Source organism: Pecten maximus, chromosome 13 (genome assembly GCF_902652985.1).
Source record: "Pecten maximus chromosome 13, xPecMax1.1, whole genome shotgun sequence".
NCBI classification, from domain to species: Eukaryota; Metazoa; Mollusca; class Bivalvia; order Pectinida; family Pectinidae; genus Pecten; species Pecten maximus.
In genome coordinates this window covers 33,004,618-33,017,750 of record NC_047027.1, presented here as the reverse complement: position 1 = coordinate 33,017,750, position 13,133 = coordinate 33,004,618, and the positions used below count along the sequence as shown (strand labels likewise).

General features: G+C 39.2%; 1 non-coding gene across 1 annotated transcript; it reads right to left on the bottom strand.

The window, feature by feature from the left end:
* Window positions 1-4,730: 4,730 nt before the first annotated feature.
* On the bottom strand, window positions 4,731-4,802 carry Trnas-aga. Its single transcript has one exon. It is a non-coding gene; the product is annotated as a tRNA-Ser (tRNA).
* Window positions 4,803-13,133: the final 8,331 nt, after the last annotated feature.

Here is a 13,133-nt window from a genome sequence, read left to right as displayed (position 1 = left end):
TGATTTTTACCAGATACAAAAAGTATTGTCATAAATTATATATCAATCATGATACTTACAATATTACAAGAGGCCCAGAGGGCCTGTATCGCCTGGATTTCATGAGATATGAAACAAGAATGATGACTAAGTATATTTGTCACTGGTATTGCTATGTCAATATATCATAGGCATTTTATATGGGTACGTAAGGTTTTTATGCCAAAAAATGCATTAATCCATGAAATGAAATTGCCTTGGTGCAACCCCATAGGGATGCTACCACACAAATGTGAGTGATATCCATTGCTTAGTTTCAGAAAAGAAGGTGTTTAAACCAATTGACCCCTATTGACCCCGCCCTCTGTTCCTCTGGGGGTCAGTTCCTTCCTTTATAAAATGTTTAATCCCTACCGAAAAGAATGCTGCCAGTCAAATATAAGCTGTTTCAGAGAAGTTGTTCATATCAATTTAGCCAAATTGACCCCTTTTGGCCCTGCCCCTCAGTCCCCAGGGGGTCTTCCCCGTCATTTGTACAATTTTGAATCCTTAACGCAAGGGAATGCTACCAGTCAAATATTAGAGATACCCATTGCTTAGTTTCAGAGAAAAAGTTGTTTATATCAATTCTGCCAAAATTACCCCTTTTGGCCCCGCCTCTTAGCTCCCCGGGGTTAGCCCTGCCATTTGTACAATTTTGAATCCCTACCCCAGGGGGGTGCTACCAGGCAAATATGAGCGATAGCCATTGCTTAGTTTCAGAGAAGTTGTTTATATCAATTTATCCAAATTGACCCCTTTTGGCCCCACCCCTCAGCCATCAGTTAGGTCAGCCAAACCATTTGTACAATTTTGAATCCTGAGCCCAAAGGGATGCTCACAGTCAAATATGAGCAATATCTATTGCATGGTTTCAGAGGAGTTCATATCAATTTAGTGAAATTGGCCCTGCCCCTCAGGCCCACGGGGGGGGGGGGGGGGGGGGGGGAGGTCAGCCTCACCATTTGTACAATTTTGAATCCCCACCCCATATTGATTCTACCAGGCAGATATGAGCGATATCAATTCCTCGGTTTCAGAGAAGTCATTAATATCAATATAGCTATATTGACCCATTTTGGCCCCTCCCCTCAGGCCCCCGGGGGTCAGCCCCACCATTTGTACAATTTTGAATCCCCACCCCATATTAATGCTACCAGGCAAGTAGGAGCAATATCCTTTTCTTGGTTTCAGAGAAGAAGTCGTTTATATTAATAGAGCCATATTGACCCATTTTGGCCCCGCCCCTCAAGACACCTGGGGGGTCAGCCACACCATTTGTACAATTTTGAGTCCCCACCCCATAGAGATGATTCTGACAAAATTTTGTCAAATTCTGATCTAGTTATGAAGAAGAAGTCAATTGTTGACGGACGGACGACGGATGCTACGGTATGGCTAATTAGTGAGTAACGGAAAGGGAACTAAAAACGCATCAATCATTTTTGGCTACTCACCGGAATTAAAAAGTTCATGTAAGCATCCACGTTGAATTGTGTTATGGTCCTCTCTTCTATTTCTTCAGTCATAGCCCAATCGTGGGTTTTCAAGTAACAACTTGGGTCGAAATTGTCATAATCTGTCGTCTCAATTAGATTAGACATCTTAATGACAATGTGTTTATTGTATCTGAATCGACGACTGGATTGATAATAACGACATTCAATTGGTTTGTTGTTTATGTTGATTCTGTATTCTCTGTAGTATTTCACAACTTGTCTAAAGCATAATTTAACATATGCTTTCTTAAGTTCAGATAGTCCGGGGCCTTAGGGCGTGAAAATTGCTCCCGTGTGCATTTCGTGAAGAAATGTCAAGGCATATACCATTTTGTTAAGGACACCCGTAAGCGTCAGAAAAACAATGCCTTGTGTCTTGAAGCCGCGACCAGTGGTCAGTATGACGTCACAAAGATGGCCGATGACGCTGATACCAATTACACAAAAGACCAAAAATAAACCACACTATGTTGTTATTTTTTCTATTAAAAAAAGTTTTAACTTGTTGAATATCGTAAACACGTATATAAACATTTTTTTAGAACTTAATGTATTAAAATATATCCCGAAAATAATATGATATTTTGAATATTAGTGTCTGGTTCATATCTGAAATTAGGGTTAGAGTACATATAGTTTCGCTATATCCAAAAGATTATGATCTTTATGATGTCATTAAGGTGTTATATACACAATTGATATTAACCAAACATCATAAAATCAAATATATAAGTATTTCGTATAAAATCGATTTTTAAATGATTTTTATCTGAGGTCGGTCTTTTCGAGATTTTTTTGTTTCCGGATCCGACGGTCGGTTCCTTTTAGTTATTTTCGTGCAATCCCAGACTTCCGGTCATGTTATTGGCGGCCTTTATTGAAAGAAACATGCTGGTTTTAAGACCAATATGAGTCTTTCAGGTAACAGATACTAGAAATAAATGTAACTGCAATATAAACATGTAATGAAACAACCATAAGCTCGAAACAAAATATGCATTATTGCCGGAATGGCTACTGCCGTTGTCGGACAACAGGGATACGTATGGCTATCACATTGGATACACTTTAACTAAAACATTATAATTGATATCAGCTGAATTTGAGTTGCCGGTTTATCAAATGACTTGTTATTGGCCAAATATTAAAGCGTATACAACACCATAATAAGTGTTAGGCCTACTAGACTTAGGATGTGCCCCTGCGTGTGGACCATTTAAGTCAAACATTGTTTATTTGAACAATTATTTCGAACAATAACGCTATAAAAATGGAATAGTAAATTAATACATGTATAGCCTATATTTGCTGTTTTTACCATCAAAATAATTAATACACAAAAATAAGGGCTATTTTTACCGGTATTTTCTGTAACAAGCACATAGGGAATATTTAATGAAGTAAACAATGGAATACGATTGACAATTTTTATATCAGATACAAAGGTTATTTCTTAGTTTGCTTTTTCATAATGGTAACTATAAATAAATTATTAGAAATGTGCAAATTAGCTGAGAGTGTTACATCTAGTCCCATGAAAATGATATCAGGTATAATTTTGAGTTGTGACATAGGCCTAATTTATGAAATTGAATTCAAACATAAAGAGCACAGGATTTACGATGTTTCCTCACAAAGAGTCGTCCATCTTTATTGATATAACTACAAAATAAATACTGAAACAGCCTACGATTTACTTTAATATTACGCGAGATATAGATATTCAGAATACGCAACAAAAACTAATAAAAAATGAAAAAAAAAGTTATGTACAAGTCTAGGTGCTAATATGTTGGATCAGATTATCGGGCGTTTTTACAGAAAATCCGTAAATCTGTACTTCCTCAAACAATCATAGTGAATCAAATGAATGATTCGTATTTATTTTTCAAATCGGGTCATTTTCATGAGAACTGGACATAAGCTGGGTTGCGAATAAGAATCAAGTGCCGTTTTGTGCAATCGGGCCAGACCATGCTATATAGCATATCAACAAAGTAATGAAGGTATCGGGTGGTCTCATCGACATAACCCTCAATGAAAATGCTCGCTCTCGCTTCTTCCTTGTTTCGCCACACCTGTCTGCTTTAGCGAAGGAAACATCTGAAATATCAGGAACGAAAGCATCTACATCTCATCACGACCTGAACTTACCCCGAATGTAAAGGAAAGGGATGTGCAGGCTCTGAAGGCGACCATTAGATAGCACAGTGATCCAATCAAAACGGAAGAGAAGGCACCGGTTAACATCATGACAAGGGCTGTCATGCCAATCGATGTTACAACCGATCTCGCAAATGTCAACGAACCTGGCCAAAAAGCTTATGTGTTATTTGTGGAATAGAGGCCTAAAACAGAGAACGGAATCAGTGTATCGGGTCCCTTTAAGAGACTTAAGGTATCGACATGGAAGCACGGCGCAAAAAAAAAAAAAAAAATCGATCGTAAACGGGGATAGAGTAGTTGAACAACGGGAGGACATAAACTTATTTGCAAGGATGCTCATTGTTGCTTGTTCTCGACCCGAAATACCACTGCAAGAAACACTAGGCAAATAAGAACTGTCAGTTGTACTGCGGTCACTGTTTTCAATGAATGACTCAATGCTACACATCTCCTGCAAAAACTAGAAGGTCTTATTAAAACACACCAAAGAATCTGCTAACAGGGGGATTGCTGTCGTTGATGGTATGATAAAAGTTTAAAGTCTGTTAAAGACTCCATCCGTGTAATCCTGCGAGGACCTTACCGACAACTTTCTTAATTCATTGTCAAGAAAGTACTTCTAAGCATTCGACGAAACGCATGTTGTCTTTGATCGGTATGATATCGATTTATCTCTCAAGCAGGTCATTCGAACAAAACAACTTTGAAAAAGAACCGAGATATCATATCATATAGCAGACAATACCCATATAGGAAACAAAACAATGAAACAGCGTTTATCGGCAAATAACACCAAAGATAAATAAACAGCGTACCTGTCGACGAAGCTTATAGGGTTTGGTAAGCAGATGAATGTGCAGATAGTGGTCGCATGGCGTGACAAGTGTTCGAGTTCATTTGGAGATTTTACCCATCTGGCAAGTTCGCAAAAAGAGGCAACACGAAGCTGATATTACATTCGGTTGATGCCCAGCACCGTATAAACGATGTCCGCACTTGCATGTTTTCACAGGATACAGATGTGTAACAGGAGAGGAGAAAATGTAGCAGCCAGACCGGGGTTCGAACCCGGGACCCTCCGAACTCTAGACGGACACTCTACCACTGAGCTACCTGGTCGCCGATTATCGACGCAGTCCAGTTCCGCCACAGATGTGCTTGTTCTTGCAGTTCATAGAACTCCCGAACTTTCGAACTACACCTTCTGTACTAGAGTGAAGGAACACTGGCGTGAAATGTCTGTGAACGAAATACATGCGAAATAAATACATAAAAGCCTTGGAGAACCTAAGGCGTCGGCTTTACCTGCTCTTCATGCTATCTCTGGTGCGGACAACACTGGCGCTTTTGTTGGGAAAGGGAAGTTGTCATTCTGGAAAGCATATCAGCGGCAGATCAAGATACACTGAAAGTTCTCGGAGACATGGACACGTGTTCAACACTATCTGAGGAACAACTCTATCACTAGAAGCATTTGTGTGTAAAGTGTATTGTCCAAGTACCAAGATGACTTTAGTGTCAAGTATCCGATGGCACTTGTTTCGAACAAAGCAAAGCGAATCGGAAAAACTCCCACCTACAGCGCAGCATTGGCGGAGGCATTTAAAAGAGCCCATTACCAGGTCGTCGTATGGTGCTCCAACAACCAAGCCAACGCAACACTGCCAGACCCTTCACGGTATGGTTGGGGTCTCGTTGACGGAAGTTACCAGCCAGTCATGACGACTTTGCTGCCAGCACTCATTGCTTAAATTGAGCTTGTGAAGTGTTCGAGTTTGCGAACAAGGTGCTGCTCTAACAGGTGCAAGTGTAAGGCAAACAACCTTGTGTGTACGGAACTATGTGAGTGTGGAGCCGAGGAGCAAGATTGCGCCAACTTCATTCCAGATAATTATATCAACGATGATTACGTTGATGGCCCTCTTATATAGAGTCCGTAAAATGCCCAAGGCAAAATCACACGGTCCGCTAGCTCGTGTTATGTTATAATTTTTATTGTGACAATTACCACTAAAGTTAACCCACTGGACAACTCTTAGATCATATAGGATAAAATGTTAAGATTCCTGCTTATGAACGAAAAAATGTTTTTTTGTTAAATATTCAAAATTGGATTATTTTGGGGGTAGGGCAAATCTTTTTCAATATTTATTAAGTTAAGATGATATTTACTCGCCATTTATGTATTAAATGTCCTTCTTTATAATTGATGTACATAAAAATAACAAAATGTACGCAAGAAATATGTAATTATTTTTGTTTTTAAGGTTTTTTCACATAAACGTTTATTACGTCATAAAAAAACCCAGTCGCGGGTCCTATTAACAGCTAAGGTCATTTAAGGACGGCCTCCTGTGCGTGCGACATGCATGCGTGTGGTGGGTGCGTATGTGTGTTTTGGGAGGCTGCGGTATGTTAAACAAAATAAACCAAACCAAACCAAACCCAGTCGTGGGTTTAGGAGGCAAGGCATACTTTTTCTTCAATGCCATCACATATATATTAGATTACACATAATCTCTTTCTTTCTTCAAAAAATGCACACGGATGTCCCTAAGGCCCCGGACTAAGAAGCAAAGTTAATTTCTTATTTAATTTGAATTGAACAAATGCTAATTAAAAACAAAATTGAACGCTTCCCGTACTTGTCACATATGGACCAAACAACATATCATGTTTCCTGTAAGACGCCACTGTATACCTGGCATGGTTTTATTCGACAACGTCCAAAATGTACCCGTTTACATAAGTATGGACGAAGTAGGAGATTTGTCGATGTCACTAAATGTATCAACGATGAAGTGACAGGTAGTTTTAGTAAAAAAAGTCTTGTTTACAGGCTACGTAAAGATAAACATAAAATACGCAACTATTAAATTACAATTAATATACCGTATAGCGGGAAATTTGGGCGGTCATAAAATTTGGTCATGAAAACTTAAATCAATGGTTTTAATTTGGCGTTTAGCATATGTATTGCCTACCGGTATATATATATGTTATGTCCATACATCCTATCCAGTAGTCAATCCTACCTTTGAGCCTACCTACAGGCGACAAAGCTTTGTCATCTTTCTTTTCAACTTTCAAAACAACATTACTACCTGTAACGACGTCTTTACGTCCTTACGCTACGGGAAACCGATCAGACTTCGACTGAACATGCTTAGAAAGTAATTGTATACTTAACTCATTACCGCCAGCTGTCATACTTGGCCCCGTACTGGCCCTGTCCGGACATTCCATGCGCCAATGTCCCACTTTGCCACATTTGTAACAGGTCCCTGGTCTGTATCCATTGGACGGTCCCGGGGCGTGTCCCGCCCCCTGTTGACGGAGATATGGTCTGCCGCTCTGCAAATCCGCCTCGTGAGGTGAATATCTCCTTCATCTGGCCCTCCCCTTGGACTTGAGGGACTTCATCGTCCTGGGCTCTGTCAATTTTCCTCTCATCATCCGAGTCCGACGCTATCGGGTCGGCTTGGTATTCCTCTGCTGCCTTCCATCCTGATTCCGAAGTATCGGCTAGCAACACTAACTTTTGTCTATAATCCACCATTTTCATACCTTCCACAATTTTTGACCGAGCCTCCTCTCCATCCTTGAACATGCTGTGCTCTGCTTCTGCCATTTTTGCTTTCACCTTCTGATTGAATCTATATTGGTCCTCGCATGACTTCCGAGAAAATTTATGAGGCTCTCTGCCTACCAAATCTTGGTGTAATTTTGCATAATGGTCCGCCGAAATGTCTTTCTGCGCCGCCGACACACTCTCCTCAAATTTGCTTAGACGCCTGGAAATTAACGCATCCATATTTTCCAGAATTACGCTCTGGCAATCTTTTTTCGCTCTCTGAACATGTTCATGGATAACCGAATTGATGTTAGGAGTATCCATAATCGTGTGTCTTTGTATAACGAGCTATTAAATATACGTCCGCACTGCTCGGGTGCACGGCTAGAGAATGACCACCTCTGCTCTCCACCCGACACACGTGTACCCACCTGCACGTGCTACTTACTCCCACGTGCCGATAAGACAAATAAATCCCGCCTTTTCTGCTAGAACCGCGGGATTATTTGATTCCCGAAACCAGAAACTATTACCAAAAATCTTTAGACGAACACATAACGTAGTTTTGCTAAATTAGTGTTTATATGAGTATGTGTACACGCAACAGACAAACGTGATACTTGTATTGCCATGTACCGTGAGCTATTCGTATGTACCTATCGGCATTTTAGCCGTCATTTGCCAGGCAACAACCAACGTTACGCATCACTCGCTACTCTCTGGAGTTATCAAAGGTAAATGACTTCGCGTCTCTTTGACGGGGTTAAAGTTTGACGGGTTAAATATTTGCGATCTATATACCGACCCGCTAAAATTTACCGCTTATCGGTAGTAAGACGGTTGTTAATAATGTTTTACTCATTTTACTTATTGTATAATCGTAAGAGGCGACTAAATTTGGGATCATATCGTTGCTTTCTGAACAACGTTCCTATTTCTAATGTCTCACTTGACAATGTCTCACTTTTGGCCTTGAGATGAGCATTTGCCCCTGTGAGGAATGCTTTGGGTTCTGTCCCCTGGCCAACTATACCAGAGTCCGTAAAAATAGTAGTTACTGCTCCTGTTCAGCGGTCAGCATATTAGGGAGTTGTTAAGAAAGAAGAGAAAAGATAAGATCCCAAGTTTAGTCGCCTCTTACGATCATGCAATGGGGGCAGCTGGTACAATTCTTACGCCCTACCTGCAGGGCAGCTATCACAAGGAGACTTAACACGAACATACCGCAGCCTCCCAAAACACGCATATGCACTCGCCACACGCATGCATGTCGCACGCACGGGAGGCCGTCCTTAAATGACCTTAGCTGTTAATAGGACGTTAAACAAAATAAACCAAACCAAACTTTCTAATGTCTCACTTGACAATGCCTCACTTTTGGCCTTGAGATGAGCATTTGCCCCTGTGAGGAAGGCTTTGGGTTCTGTCCCCCGGCCAATCATACCAGAGTCTGTAAAATAGTTGCTGCTCCTGCTAAGCCCTCAGCATATTAGCAGTTCGACGACTGGTTCGCCCGTTGGCAGTATAATGTGACCGGGTAGGATGTCCTGCTGGGTGTCTTCGGTAGTATGCTTCAGTGAGGTAGCACTATAAATCGGTAGAAGTCCCGGACTATCAAAAGGAGACTTAACACGAACATAACACAGTAAATAACACTCATAGCACTCACCAGATGGATTTATATCGCACGCAAGGAAAGCTGTCCTTAAATGATCTTAGCTGTTTATAGGACGTTAAACAAATAAAACACAAACCAAGTATATTTATAAGAACTTATAATCATGTATTAAAAGTGAATAATAGTCTCATAAAGTGGCATATTAATGATTTTGTATATGTATAAATTCGAATTTGTCTGACTAAATTGTTTTAACTATGTCTCCTGCAGTAAGTTATCGACTTAAAACTAAAAAAATTGCTGAACATATATAACTTTCAACTGTTTGGCCTTAATACCGACATTTTTTTTAATATTTAGCGATGCGCGAAGGAAATATCGGATGTATTATCGTAGTTTATTCTTGATATACACGCAGTTTGTTTTGTTGACCGAATTTTTTAATACCTTTCCGTGCTCTATTAAACCTGACACTATGAAAAGATCGAATTTGCCCTCTCTCTTTATATATATATATATAAATATATATAAACAGTTTATTTCTCTCATATCTCGCCATGTTGGATAGAGTTTGCCCATGTAAGATAGCTATGTAAGATAAATCTATCTTACATAGCATTTCACGCGCGCGGATTAATCTGCGTTCAAGGGGGACAACTCTCACAACGTCGTCTGCTTGTGTTCACATCCGACAGTCCTTATCGTCGGTGTCGGTTTTGAAACGTTGGACTTAACTATAAAAATACATACATTCTTAGATAAATATATATCATATCAGCAGTAAATCAATAGGGCTACACGGTTAAACGATTAGACATTTCATCTGAGCGAACATATAGCTCTGTTACTGTAACAAACAGTTAGACTACTGCCTACAGGCCTGTTGTAACAGTTACAGTACAATACAGACTTGCCTACCCGACAGATTTGTCATTTGTCATTAAAAACATGTAAACACACACAATCATCTGGCAATGACAGGAAGTAAAATAAAAGCCATACATAAAAAAAATATAAAAAAGAAAATGTCAAACGTCACAACCTATGAAATGGTTCCGTTTGCGTCAGCAGGGGGCCATGGAATCTGTTTACTCTACAGTACTGTACTGTCAGTAACTGTTAGGCCTACTCAGTAACCTGTGTATTTGGAAGTTGGGAATTGGCTCTTAAATGAACGAACTTTCGGTAAAAATGACACCCCTCGATGTTCATATAAAAATATTTATTTCAATTGTAACTCAGAGTCTATATTTGTGTAGAGTAACCATGAAAACTAACTGCCATCCTAGCCTTTCAATATGATCATCGTTACTGACGTTAGCCTATCGACTGACCTACCTTCGTCATTCCATCAAGACAACCGGTTAAACACATATAAGCCTATGTCACAGAAAAGATCGAATACTCGTATAGAGTCACTGTTCGCTGGTTCACACACGAAGTTGCCAAAATCACAGTGAATTTAAAATTACCAGCCACGAAACATCGCCGCGTCATGGCGATCGAGATCGACATCACTCTCATTGAACTATGAATGGAATTCCAATGACAGTCGTGACGTCATGCAGTGACGTAGTATTTTATAAAAAAAAATTTGACTTGACATTTAAAAGTACAGTGTGTTCTGTGAAATGATTAAATATGTCGAGGTGCAAATCAAATTATATGTGAAGTTGGGAAACTCATTTCAGCGTTGGCTTTCAGTATTGTTGATAGAACTTCTTTTTCTCGGATGTTGACAATTTGATCACGGCCACGTAAAAGTCGGTCAAGTTACGGTAATTTTTATCGGCGAATTGTTCATTCGTTCATCACTTAACCACAAAATGAATGAAATTTGTGTGCAAACATTGTTTGCTAAAAATAGGGTATGATCTTTCAGAATATCACAAGTATATTTAGTAAAAACGTCAAATAAAGAAATTAAAAAATTGAAGAAAATGGATGGCTGAGGGACACTTTCGCCAGAAATTCGGTAATGATATGAGAGAAAAAGACTCTTTCATTATGTGTGTATGTAGGATAGGGATATTCCACCCTCGGGATCACAAAATGTGGTAAAACCCTCGGCAAGCCTCGGGTTTCACCACATTTTGTGACCCCTCGGGTGGAATATCCCTATCCTACATATACACATATGAAAGAGTCTTATAATCTGTTTCATTAAAAGTCCGAGACGCCAATCTCACTACGTAACATTAACAACAAATATGTCGATCGGGAGGTGCAAATCAAATTATATGTAAAATTGGAAAATTCATTTCATCGTTGATTTTTCAAAGTATTATAGATAAAACTTCTTTTTCTCGGATGTTGACAATTTGATCACGTACACGTCAAAAGTTGGTCAAGTTACAGCAATCACTCATCTATCAAGTACTTTTTAGTAAAAACTGCAAATAAACAAATTTAAAAAATAAAAATAAAATGGATGGCCGAGAGACACTCTTGCCAGCTAATATGAGAGAAAAAGACTCCTTTTTGTGTGTGTATGTAGGATTTTGTAACCACTCGGGTGGAATACACCTTCCCTACATACTATCTATGTATGTCAGAAATACATACAGTTTTAACTCGATAATACGGCTGTCAATGAATAATACAAATCATAAAACAGAAAAATATATAAAACGAAGGTAACAGCAATATTTTCCAATTCAACAAACGAAAATAACACATCCATATATCAAGTACGTTTATACATTATACCGAAAAACACGTGACTAAAATGACCACTAAAAGAGATGCATTATGCTTATAATGCCTCGAAATATTCCACAGTGAGGTATACACCTTTTACATAACATATATTTTTGCAAGTGACATTGATCATTCATTTCTTTTACTCCTCTAGAACGGATTTTTCGTCACGTCAAAAATACACTTAATATAATGACCTTAAACAAAACAACGCCAAGGACATTGATTTTCATATATCGCTACACACATCAGCATTATTAGAGAATGATGGTAGGCCGTCATTTGAACTGCCCTGCAGGTAGGGCGTAAGAATTGTAACTGCTGCCCCCATTGCATGATCGTAAGAGGCGACTAAACTTGGGATCTTATCTTTTCTCTTCTTTCCTAATAACTTTCTTCTTCCTAATGTCTCCCTTGACAATGCCTCACTTTTGGCCTTTACTTGAGCGTTCGCCCCTGTGAGGAAGGTTTTGGGTTCTGTCCCCTAGCCGGGACATACCAGAGTCTTTAAAAATGGTAGTTGCTACTCCTGCTTAGCGCTCGGCATATTTGGAGTGGGACGACTGGTTCGCCCGTTGTCAGTATAATGTGACCGGGTGGGTGTGCTGCTGGGTGTCGTCGGCAGTATGCTTCAGTGAGATAGCACTTTAAATCGGCAAAAGTTCCGGCCTATCACAAGGAGACTTAACACGAACATACCGCAGCCTCCCAAAACACGCATACGCAATCACCACACCTATGCATGTCGCACACACGGGAGGCCGTCCTTAAATGACCTTGGCTGTTAAGGGGACGTTAAACTAAATAAACCAAGAACCGTTATTTGAATTGGGTCAGGTAACATAGTGAAAATACTGAGCAAATTGAAATATTAATTCTGATCGAGTGGTGTTGTGTTTTAGAGTAAGTTATCGGCTATCATAAGTCCGTTTCTATTACAAATATGTTAAAAAGATCAGCCTTGATACCTGTTTCTGCCAGCGGTATATTACTTGGTGGGCTTAACCTCACCTTTTTGATTTCAATGGAATGGGTCAAAATAGTCATTATAAACAGGTCGATGGACAGTACGGTACATTAAACAACTATAAATGATGTTAGATGATATCTGTGGTTTATGTTGTAAGGTTAGCTACCTACCACTACTCTAGTCAAACCGTATTATACCAGCCTTTCTGAATTATGTTGGGTATATACCAATAAAAATATTAACCTTAGGACAAGCCACTCCTCCTTGCCGAAACGTCTATTTTGAATAATAAAAAGAGTTGTCAAGGTCATACTGTTTACAAAAAGAGATATCTAACGAGAACAACAACTGACTCCGAAGTGTATGTTACAAGTAAGCATTTTTATTTTATTTAACTTTGCCATTTTTTGCCTCTTTTATTACTTAATTATTATAGGTTTTTTGCTTGTTGTCCTAATTGATTAAGATAATAGTATGGTTATGACTAAATGTATTGCAATATAACATTTGTTTGGGAGATGATGACATCAAACTTGTCAAAAATGTTTTATATTATTTATTTTATATAGCTTTCTTCTAACGAAATAC